The 12,091-nt window shown below is 37.4% G+C and overlaps 1 protein-coding gene and 1 non-coding gene across 6 annotated transcripts in view; one reads left to right on the top strand and one right to left on the bottom strand.

The window, feature by feature from the left end:
- RABGAP1L (RAB GTPase activating protein 1 like) overlaps positions 1–12,091 on the top strand; it is an 819,337-nt gene that overhangs the window by 44,675 nt on the left and 762,571 nt on the right. The gene's annotated exons all lie outside the window — the stretch shown is intronic.
- LOC111539408 lies at positions 1,087–1,188 on the bottom strand. Its single transcript, XR_002730678.1, has one exon. It is a non-coding gene; the product is annotated as a small nucleolar RNA U13 (small nucleolar RNA).

Consider the following 12,091-nt stretch of genomic DNA (forward strand, 5'->3'; position numbering starts at 1 on the left):
CCAGGCTGGAGTGCAGTGGTGCGATCTCGGCTCACTGCAACCTCCGCCTCCTGGGTTCAAATGATTCTCCTGCCTCAGCTTCCCAAGTAGCTGGGATTACAGGCGCCCGCCACCATGCCCAGACAAGTTTTATATTTTTAGTAGAGACGGGGTTTCACCACATTGGCCAGGCTGGTCTCGAACTCCTGACCTCATGATCCGCACACCTCAGCCTCCCAAAGTGCTGGGATTACAGGCGTGAGCCACCACGCCCGGCCTTTTTTTATTTTTTAAGACAGGCTCACACTCTGTTGCCCAGGCTGAGGTGCAGTGGTGCGGTCTCAGCTCACTGCAACCTCTGCCTGCTGGATTCAAGCAATTCTCCTGCCTGAGCCTCCCGAGCAGCTAGGATTACAGGCGTACACTACCACACTTGGCTACTTTCTGTATTTTTAGTAGAGACGGAGTTTCACTGTGTTGGCCAGGCTGGTCTCAAACTCCTGACCGCAAGTTATCCGCCCACTTTGGCCTCCCAAAGTGCTGGGATTACAGGTGTGAGCTACCACACCCGGCCCATACATTGTTTTTCAATTCTAAAATATTCTGTTTTAAAAGATCAGTTGTTTTGTTCGTTATTTCCTTAATAGTGTATTCCTTCATGATTATGAGAGCCAATTCAATATCTCTAATGGTCTTTTGAAAATCTTAAATAGGGCAAATTTTATTCTGGGTTTCCATGACTCACAAATCAGTGTTGATGGTTCTTGTCTCCCCTCCCTCATAATGTGGTTTGGCACAATGCTTCAGGGAAATAACAGTGAGGGTGATTGAGGGAAAATTGAAAAATCCATGAAGGAAGTAATAGCTATTCTTAGAATTATTGGCTCTGAAAAAATACTTTCTTAGGTTCTTTTTAGTCATGATTACTCATAGGAAGCAAATATGAGGTTTATAGTTTTAAATCCAGGTATTTCTTTAAAGAGAAAATAAATGTTAAAGAAGTCATATTCCATTGTTTTCATTAAGATTTGAGATTTTTGTAACAAGTTAAAGGGAAGTAAAAATCAAATAAGCTAAAATAAGTACCTGAGATGTCTTTTTTTCCCATGTTAGACAGATAATGTACCAACGCTGTAGCAAGGTTTGAGGGAGGCACATCTCATATGTGTGTGAAAACCCAGTTATCACGCTTATGAACTACAAAAGGATCTATATAAGTTCTTGTGTAGGTGTTAACTAAAAATCTGGTGTTCCTAAAATGTGAAACGCGTATATCTTACTCTTTGGCAAATTAGCAAAGTAAGCTGGCATAACAGCTTCTATTCCTGACAGGAAAATTTTATACCTTTTTATACTTGATTATTCCATTAGATTATTATCTAGTTACCTGAATGTGAATTAAAAATTAAAAATAAATCTATATATGAAGCAGATGGATGGCTCCCAGAAAACATGTATGTACAGATGTTTTTGCCATAAACCTATAGAATAATCGCATTTTACTAGAGTAGATTTAATCACTTGGGGACATTGTTGAAACTGCTTCCAGAGGTGGCACGAGTTATATTTTGAAGGTTACAAATTTTGTTATCTTTAGTTTATGCCACTTTAATACTTCTAAGATTTAAATTTTCTGTGCTTTTTTGTTTACTTGACATTTCTGGGATTGAGATTGTGTTTGTTTCCTGCTATATTTGTGTTCTAGTCATGTTGAACCTTGTTTTTCTAATAATTATGCTGCAATATTATTTGATACATACAATTTTAGCTATGTTCTCTTGTCCCTGTTGATATTTTACATTTATATAAATAACCTTTATAGGATAAAGTACAGTATTTTTTATCTTGAAAAACGATGAAAAACTTTTCCAGTGTGTCCCCATTTGGTTCCAGTTATCCACATTTGAAGTCACTGTGGCTTCGCCTGTTTAAACAAGTTTCTTTTCTTGTCCCTGCAGTAGCAACCACCAGGGCCATCGTTTTACATGTCAATTTCTTTCATTCAGAAAGAGGTGCTCACTTTGGTCATTAATTTTTTAGTGTGCTCCTATCATTATGGTAATTTATAGAAACTATTTTTTAATTTTAGTTTTATTTTTTCTTTTTTTGTAGAGACAGAGTCTCACTCTGTTGCTCAGGCTGGTCTTGAACTCTTGGCCTTAAGCAGTATTCCTGCTTCAGGCTCCCAAAGTATTGAAATTACAGGTGTGAGACACCACACCCAGCATAGAAATGGCTTTTTTTTTTTTTTTTTTTTTGACGGTCTCCTGCCGCAGCCTCCTGAGTAGCTGGGATTACAGGCACCCACCGCCACACCCGGCTAATTTTTGTTTGTTTTAGTCGAGATGGAGTTTCACCATGTTGGCTAGGCTAGTCTTGAACTCCTGAGCCCAGGTAATCCGCTGACCTTGACCTCCCAAGGGGCTGGGATTACAGGCGTGAGCCACCGCACCCAGCCTAGAAACTATTCTTTAGCTGTGATATGTACTTTATTCTATCATCATTTAATTTATTTAGATGCCACACACTGTGCTAGATTCTAAAGGGAATGTATGCTTGTATTTTTCTTTTTTTTGTTAAACTAACTTTTTCTCGTGCTTTTATTACTTGGATTTTTTTTTTTTTTTTTTTGAGACAGGGTTTCACTCTTGTCACCCAGGCTGGAGTGTGATGGCGCAATCTCTGCTCACTGCAACCTCCGCCTCTTGGGTTCAAGCAGTTCTCCCTCCTCAGCCTCCCGAGTAGCTGAGATTACAGGCGCGTGCCACCACGCCTGGCTAATTTTTGTATTTTTAGTAGAGACGGGGTTTCACCATGTTGGCCAGGCTAGTCTTTAACTCTTGACCTCAAGTGATCCTCCTGCCTCAGTGTCCCAAAGTGATGGGATTACAGACGTGAACCACCGTGTCTGGCTTTACTTGGCTTTTTTATTCTTTTTATTTTGGCAAATTTGAAGCATATACAAAACCAGGGAGACTAATATAAATATTCCTGTCACCTTTTGCCAACTTTAGCAATTACCAAATAAGGAGCAATCTTATTTCCTCTATGCCTCTATGCCTTCCAGTTCTGCCTTAGATTATATGAAGCAAATCCCAGACAGTCACATCATTTAATATGTAAATATTTCAATATGTACTGCTGCAAGGACACCTTCATAACCATATCACCACCCTCACACTCTTAAAAATGTCAGCAGTAATTTCTTAAAATCATTATCTAGTCTGTGTTCTTTGTTTTTCTTGCATAGATGGGAAATTTGGAGAGGAAATCTCAACATTTTAATTTACTCTTCCTTCTTTTAAAAATTATCTTTTGGTGTCTCATATCATAAACCTTCAGAAGTTCAAGTGTGTACTGGTGAGTTACTCAGTTGAAAGAAACCCATCAGTGTACTTATAGTGTTCCCTCAATGGCACAGTCCTGATCGGACTGTGGAGTACTGGGTGGCTCCTGGAGTTTCAGAAACTTTTAATTTACTCATCTTGGAATTTATTTGTGCAGCAAATATTCAACTGTCTGCTCTATGCCAGGTGTACTTCTAGGTGCTTGGGTTACATCAATGAATAAAACAAAAATCTTTGCCTTTGACAATGTTGTATTCTAGTGACAGACAGTAAACAGTTAATATACTACAAAAATAAATTATATGTTAGTAAATAAGTGCTCTGGCAAGAAAGTAAGTAGAACAGAATAAAGGGGGAAATTGGAATTTGGTGGTGGTGGGAAGCAGTATTAAATAAGGTGAGCATGATAGGTCTCTCAAGAGGATGAGATTTGAGCAAAGGTATGAATAGGAAACTAAGGTTGGTAGTCAGGCAGTTATCTGGGAGAAGTGTTGGTTGTGATGGAACAGCCAGAGCAAGTACACCAGGGTTGTTTGAGAGAAAGCAAAGAGATCCTTTAAGTGGAGTTGAGTAAACAAGGGGGATAATTGTAGAAGATAGGTTACAGAGGTGAGGTAAAGTGGAGTCAGGAGAGTAGTGAGGTGGGGTAGTTTGTAGTACCAGGTGTGTAATGCTTTTGAAGGTCATTTAGCTTTTATTCTGAGTGAAATGGGAGAGTCATTGGATGGTTTTGATCAGAGCAATGACAGGAACTAAATTAAAAAGATCACTCTGACTACTTTTTGGAAAATAGGCCACAGGAGAGCAAGTAAAGAAACAAGAAGGCTAGTTAAGGATGCTTTTAAAATAATCCAAGTAAGAGACAGTGACTGGGACTGGGTAGTGGCAGTGGAGATGGTGAGAAATAGATGATTTCTGGATATAATTTGAAGGTAGAGCCAAAGGAATTTGCTGACTATAGATGTAAAGGGTATATGTGTGTGTTTAAGGAAGGACAGAAAGAGAGGAGTAGCATGACTCTTAAGTTTTTTGGCCAGAGTAGCTGCAGGGATGGAATTGCCATAAATTGAGATGAGAAAGCCTGCAGGAGGTTGGTGTCAGGTTAGGGGTAGGTTGGAGGTAGAAAGAGAAGTTAGATTTTTGAGTGTGTTGAGTTTGAAATGTCTTTTAGATGTCTAATTTGAGAAGACTACCTTATAACTATGTCTGTTAAATAATAAATTTTCGACACCACCACCATCACCAACAAACTCTTGTTAAAAAAATGAATTAACTGGATTCTGTGTGAACAGCAGTAGAGACCCCATGGCTGTAATATTTCAGTTTCTGCCGTCAGTAAGGCAGCAGGTCTCTTGTGGCTTGTGACCCAGGATTTAAAGGCATGACAGATGTCAAGATGGACATCAGGATGCAGATTTAGCAGCCTGAGTGTTGAAGATTGGATAGATGATGGTATTTTATAATGCTTTTCCTGTTTAAAACATCTGAAAGCATTGAAAAATATCCGTTAGGTGGACTATTCAATAGAAATGGTTATGAGGCTAGTTGATTCTGTTGAAAGCATGAATAATTTTCATTTCCAATTATGTAAAATACCTTTGGATTTTGTTTGCCTTGTGAGAGTGAAAAATTATAAAACCAAGTAGAACAATTCAGTACTAGAACAATTTTTCACTTTATTTTCCAAAGTAACAGTGACTCAGTTTTTGTATTAATAGTTTCAACTCAACAGGAACTGCTCTCTCTTGCTTTTCTAAACACATGGCATTATATTATTTCATAGAAAATACTTAAGAAATTTTAGGCATGTCATAGTATTTCCTAAATATTAGCTTCTTCAGGCCATTCTTCTGTGTGTTTATATTTTTGGTTTGTTCTAATTGGTCATTGATTATCTTGTCCAAGCCAATTGTGACTTCTGCATCAGAGGTTGAAAATCCTTTTTTAAGGGTTTGAAAACTTTTCCCCTGACATTTCATAAGTTTCCTCATAAGTATCCTGCTGAATCATTTTACTGACAATATTAGGAAGTAGTCTCAAATGTAAACTCTTCTTTCTTATAAATTGTTATCAAATCAAAGGAAAATGCCTTTTCTTGAAATCTAGTTAATTTGAGAGGTTTTTATGAATTCTAATTCTTACATGGATCTCTTTTTTCAAATTTTTACTAACTCTGTAAAACTAGGCAGATACAAATGCATACACATAAAAACATGCACTCAGATATACACTATATGCCAAGAAGCCTTTGAGTACTGTGTATTTCAAATTTTTCTAATGGCTTAGAAGGTATTAACTCAGGCATATCTCAGAAATCCTCAGTGTTCTAGTAAACCCAGAAGGCTTTGTGCTTCAAAGACAGAAATTGGATCCTTGCTTTTAGGCTTTAATGGGAAAGGAAAAATAGATAATTAAAAACATAATTTGACTTCTCTTCCTTAGTTGTGTTGGTACTATATCTTTGTGGGTAGTGACTGAGGCTCCCCTGACTGCTGATCTTATTTGGACCCGTTAGTTGAAGAGAATAACAGGGAAATCTCTTAGTGTTTTTCTTAGCTTCAGAAACCATGTTCGCTTGCCAAGTTCATGAATTCTTACTTTCTACCTTGAATCTTTCTGTGCCAGACCCAACAAATTGGATAATGGTTTTTCTGTTAACTTAATGCCAGTTATGTTGGGTATGTACGGTAAACATTAATTCACTTTGTTTCCTTCTTATTTCTAGTTGCTGTTGTACTTTGGTATACTTTTACAGAGTGCATTATGTGATGGCAGAAGAAATAGTCAGCTGGAATGTTGACTATCCAGTTGAATGTTCAAGGCTAGTCTTGAACTCCTAGGCTTAAGTCATCCTCTCACCTCGGCCTCCCAAAGTATTGGGATTACAGGTGTGAGTCACCATACCTGACCTCAGCGTCTTTATCCATATTGTATTTCTTCATATACAGATATATTCTGAAAATAAATAATTGATGTGTAGAATTTTTAGAGCTCAAAGATCTTGGATATAAACTAGCCCAACTCCTTATTTTTCTGATAAAGAAAGTGTGTTCGTAGACATGAGATGTGTTTTCCATGGACACATTGGGCTGGAAATAAATGAAGTTTTTTTTAAAAAAACTTTTAGGTTCAGGGGTACATGTGCAGGATTATTATATAGGTAGACTCGTGTCACAGGGGTTTGTTGTACAGATTATTTCTTCACACAGATACTAAGCCTAGTACCCAATGGTTATTTTTCCTGCTTCTCTTCCTCTTCCCACCCTCTACCCTCAAGTAGGCCCTAGTGCCTGTTGTTCCCCTCTTTGTGTCCGTGAGTTCTCATCATTTAGCTTTCTCTTGTAAGTGAGAACATGTGGTATTTGGTTTTCTGTTTCTGTGTTAGTTTGTTAAGGATAATGGCCTCCAGCTCCATTCATGTTCTGGAAAGACATGACCTCATTCTTCTTTGTGGCTGCATAGTATTCCATGGTGTATATGTATCACATTTTCTTTATTCAGTCTGTCATTGATGGGCATTTAGGTTGATTCCATGTCTTTGCTGATATGAATAGTGTTGCAGTGAACATTCACATGCATTTGTCTTTATGGTAGAATGATTTATATTTCTCTGAGTATATATCCAGTAATAAGATTGCTGGGTTGATTGTGGTTCTGTTTTTAGCTCTTGAGGAATCTCTCCACACTGCTTTCTGCAATGGTTGAACTAATTTATACTTCCACCAGCAGTATATAAGTGTTTTCTCTGCAACCTTGCCAGTATCTGTTACTCTTTGGCTTTTTAATAATAGCCTTCTGACTGGTATGAGATGGTATCTTGTGGTTTTGATTTGTATTTCTCTAATGATCAGTGATATTGAGCTTTTTTTCATGTGGTTGTTGGCCATGGGTATGTCTTCTTTTGAAAACTGTTCATGTCCTTTGCCCACTTTTTAATGGGGTTGTTTTTTTTTTTTCTCTTGTAAATTTGTTAAGTTCCTTATACATGCTGGACAGTAGCCTTTGTCATATGCATCCTTTGAAAATATTTTCTCCCACTCTGTAGGTTATTGACAGTTTCTTTTGTTGTGCAGAAGCTCGTGAATTTAGTTAGATCCCGCTTGTCCTTTTTTTGCTTTATTGTGATTGCTTTGATGTCTTTGTCATGCAATCTTTGCTTGTTCCAGGATGGTATTTTTTAGGTTGTCTTATAGGATTTTTATAATTTTGGGTTTTACATTTAAATCTTTAGTCCATCTTGAGTTAATTTTTGTATATGATGTAAGGAAATGGCCCACCTTCTGTGTGCTGCATATGGCTAGCCAGTTATTCTATCACCATTTATTGAATAGGGAGTCTTTTCCCCATTGCTTGTTTTTGTCAGCTTTGTCAAAGATCAGATGGTCATAGGTGTGTGGCCTTATTTCTCAGCTCTCTGTTTTGTTCCATTGTTCTATGTGCCTGTTTTTGTACCAGTACCATGCTGTTTTGGTTACTGTAGCCCTGTAGTATAGTTTGAAGTTAGGTAACGTGTTGCCTCTAGCTTTGTTATTTTTGCTTAGCATTTCTCTGGCTGTTCAGGTTCTTTTTTTGGTTCCATGTGAATTTTAAAATAGGTTTTTCCTAGTTCTGTGAAGAATGTTGTTTGTTGTTTGATAGGAATAGCATTGAATTTGTAAATTGCTTTAGGCAGTGTGGCCATTTTAATGACATTCTATCCATGAGCATGGATGTTTTTCCATTTATTTGTGTTGCTTCTGATTTCCTTGAGCAGTGTTTTGTAATTCGCAGTGTAGAGGTGTTCTACCTCCTGGTTAGCTGTATTCCTAGGTATTTTGTTTTTTTGTGGCAATTTAGAATGGGATTGCCTTTCTGATTTGGCTCTTGTCTTAGCTGTTGTTGGTGTATAGGAATGCTAGTGATTTTTGTACATTGATTTTTTTTTTTTTTTTTTTTTTTTAAAGACAGACTATTTCTCTGTTGCCCAGACAGGAGTGCAGTGGCATGATCTCGGCTCACTGCAACCTCCACTTCCCAGGTTCAAGTGGTTCTTGTGTGTCAGCCTCCTGAGTAGCTGGGATTTCGGGCATGTGCCATCATGCCCAGCTAATTTTTGTACTTTTAGTAGAGACAGGATTTCACTATGTTGGCCAGGCTAGTCTCAAACTCCTGACCTCAAGTGATCTGCCCACCTTGGCCTCCCAAAGTGCTGGGATTATAGGCGGGAGCCACTGCGCCTGGCCTGTACATTGATTTTTTATCCTGAAACTTTGCTGAAGTTGTTTGTCAGCTGAAGGAGCTTTTGGGCTGAGACTGGGGCTTTCTAGATATAGAATCATGTTGTCTGCAAACAGAGATAGTTTGACTTCTGCTCTTTCTGTTTGAATGCTCTTTATTTCTTTCTCTTGCCTAATTGCACTGGCTAGGACTTCCAATACTATTTTTAATAGGAGTGGTGAGAGAGGGCATCCTTGTCTTGTGTTGGTTTTTACAGGGAATGCTTCTAGCTTTTGACCATTCAGTATAATGTTGGCTGTGGATTTGTCATAGATGGCTTATTATTTTGAGGTATATTCCTTCAGTACATAGTTTATTGAGAGTTTTTAACATGAAGGGATGTTGAATTTTACCAGTGGCCTTGATATGGTTTAGCTCTGTGTCCCCAACCACATCTCATATTGAATTGTAATCCCCAGTGTTGGCGGAGGGACCTGGTGGGAGGTGATTGGATCATGGGGGTGGATGTCTCCCTTGCTGTTCTCATGATAGTGAGTAAGTTCTCACAAGATGTGGTTGTTCTCATGAGATCTGGAGTGTAGCACTTCCCCCTTCACTCTCTCTCTCTTTCCTTCTCCTCCATGGTAAGATGTGCTTGCTTCCCCTTCACCTTCTGCCATGATTGTAAGTTTTCTGAGGCCTCCCAGCCATGTTTTCTGTACAGCCTGTGGAACTGTGAGTCAGTGAAACCTCCTTTCTTTATAAATTACCCAGTCTTAGGTAGCTCTTTATAGCAATGTGAGAATGGACTAATAAAGGCCTTTTCTGCATCTGTTGAAATAATCATGTGGTTTTTGTCTTTAGTTCTGTTTATGTGATGAGTCACATTTATTGATTTGTGTATGTTCAACCAACTTTGCATCCTGGGGATGAAGCCTGCTTGATTGTGGTGGATTAGCTTTTTGATGTGTTGCTGGATTTGGTTTGCAAGTATTTTGTTGAGAATTTTTGCATTGATGTTCATCAAGGATATGGGCCTGCAGTTTTCTTTTATTGTTGTGTCTGTCAGGATGATGCTGGCCTCATAGAATGAGTTGGGGAGGAGTCCCTCTTCCTCAGTTTTTTGGAATAGTTTTTGTAGGAATGGTACCAGCTCTTCTCTGTAGATCTGGTAGAATTCAGCTGTGAATCCATCAGGTCATGGGATTTTTTTGGTTGGTAGATGTTTTATTACTGATTCAATTTTGGAGGTTGTTATTGGTCTCTCTGGGGAATCAATTTCTTCCTGGTTCAGTCTTGGGAGGACATATGTGTCTAGGAATTTATCTGTCTCTTGTAGGTTTTCTAGTTTGTGTGCATAGAGGTGTTTGTAGTAGTTTCTGATCGTTATTTTTTATTTCTGTGGGGTCAGTGGTAACATTTCCTTTGTTATTTCTAATTGGGTTCTCTTCTTCTTTATTAGTCTAGCTAGTGGCCTATCTATCCACTAATTTTTTCAAAAAACCAACTCTTGGATTCATTGGTCTTTTAATTGTTTTTTCTTGTCTCCATTTACTTCAGTTCAGCTCTGATTTTGGATACTTCTTGTCTTCTGGTAGCTTTGGGGTTGATTTTTTCTTGCTTCTCTAATTCTGGAAACCCAATTTAAATTAATTTATGCAAAAATAATTTGTTGAAAGGAATATTTTATGGAAATAAAAGAATGGCAGATTTATTCAGACTGAGGATGGGGACAGTTGGAGCTAGGCCTCAGGAATGACTCAGAGGGACGTGACTTGGTTAAGACTCTTTTTCTTGTCTCTATCTAGGGTTTACTTTTCTCTCTCACTGCATACTGTCATTCTTCATTGAGGAAAAACATGGCTGGTCACTAGTCCAAAAATCTTAGAAGTTGGATTAATTGATCCAGCTTTGATTCATTTATTTGGCTGTGGGTTGATATTTTTATAAAAGCTATGTGGTTTAAGTAGAGAGAGGGCTTATTCACAGAATAAGATGTTTGAGAATTATTGTTGGGTGGATAAAAATAGGTATCCATTAAAGTCATGTGAATTAATAAAGTTCTTTTGTGCTGTTTTCAGGGCTAGAGACATACTTGTGTACATGCATACATATTGGTTTGGCTCTTGCTTGGGAACTAGAGTAGTGGATAGACTGTTTAGTAAACAAAAGTCATGGTAGTTTTTTCCTGGATTGGCTCAGTTTTTCAAAGCACAGAAGAATTTTGGTTGGCAAATGTTGTGCTATAAAGTATTTGTCCATTTTCTTAGTGTAAGTTAAGAATAGTTCCCTTTCTATTTTTGTAATGGATCTCCTACAGTTATTCTAATTCTTATGCCTAATAGTCTTTGCAGCCTATCCAATTTTGACTCTCCCTTGTATTTTTAGGTTACTATTTTAGCTTAGGAGCCACTTGAAAATGAGTAGGCACAAACACATGATCTGAAAGCAAGAAGGAGGCTAACCACATTTGGCACTGAAGGAAATTAGATCATGTACACTATGATTGCATAGTGTCGAATATGTTCAGTTATTTTGGGAAGAAAATAGCTTTCAATTAGACATTGCTGAATATTGTTGTACTATTTCGTGTATGTGTGAAAGTTGTAGTTTTAGGCGTCCAAGTGAGGTGTTAATTTAGATATCATTATTTCTCATTTAGCAAAAATGATGTGGCGTCAAAGTAAGAATTATAAGCTATTTCACTTGGTAGAATTTTTGTAGTTGTGGGGGAGAAGTGTGTAATCTAAATATTTATTGAGCTCCTTTGACTTTAGAAGGGGATGGACAAAAGAAACAAAACACACATACATACCAGATTTTCTATAATGCTGATAAGCTTCTGTTCCTTATTTCCATATATCTTTAAAATGCCCTGAAAATGAAAATATTTATGCTTATATTTCCATTATTTTTTTGCATCTGAAGAAACATAAAAATCTTTTATCAGATTTTATATTCTGATTTTTAGATTGCAACAGGACAGTCTTTTAACTAAGTGCATTTTAAAGCAGTTTTGTGTTTGTACAGTGCTCTGTGGTACATACTGCATTGAAATGGATGTATTAATCTGAAATTCACTAAAACAGTGAGCTTCATATTATTTAAAAGACCTCTGAGAATATTCCAGCTGTTATTTCTTTTGATTTGAAATAATAGCAGTTTGCCATACATAAAGACAAAGTTAACATTTTGTTATAGCACACTTCTTCATAATAGTAGACTTAGTAAATTATATTTTGAAAGGACGTTTTGGAATGTAGGTCAGGAACTGATTGGATTCTTCTAGAAATCACATAGCATGAGAATCTTGAGTCAAGTCAGTACTTGACTTTAGAACTCATGCAATCCAACTTCCTACCTGATGCTGGAGTCCATCTTGCTATCCCAAATAATTCATTTGTTTATTAAAGAAGTATTTATTGAGCCCATAGTGTGTGTAGACACTGTCCTGGGGATGTGTTGGCTAAAATAAAAATTGACTTGGTCCCTGCCCATGTGCAGATAGGTCTTTTTTAGAAGGCTATTAATTATTGTTGATTCAATTTCTTTCAAAATATAGGGGTATT

Source organism: Piliocolobus tephrosceles, chromosome 1 (genome assembly GCF_002776525.5).
Source record: "Piliocolobus tephrosceles isolate RC106 chromosome 1, ASM277652v3, whole genome shotgun sequence".
Lineage (NCBI taxonomy): Eukaryota > Metazoa > Chordata > Mammalia > Primates > Cercopithecidae > Piliocolobus > Piliocolobus tephrosceles.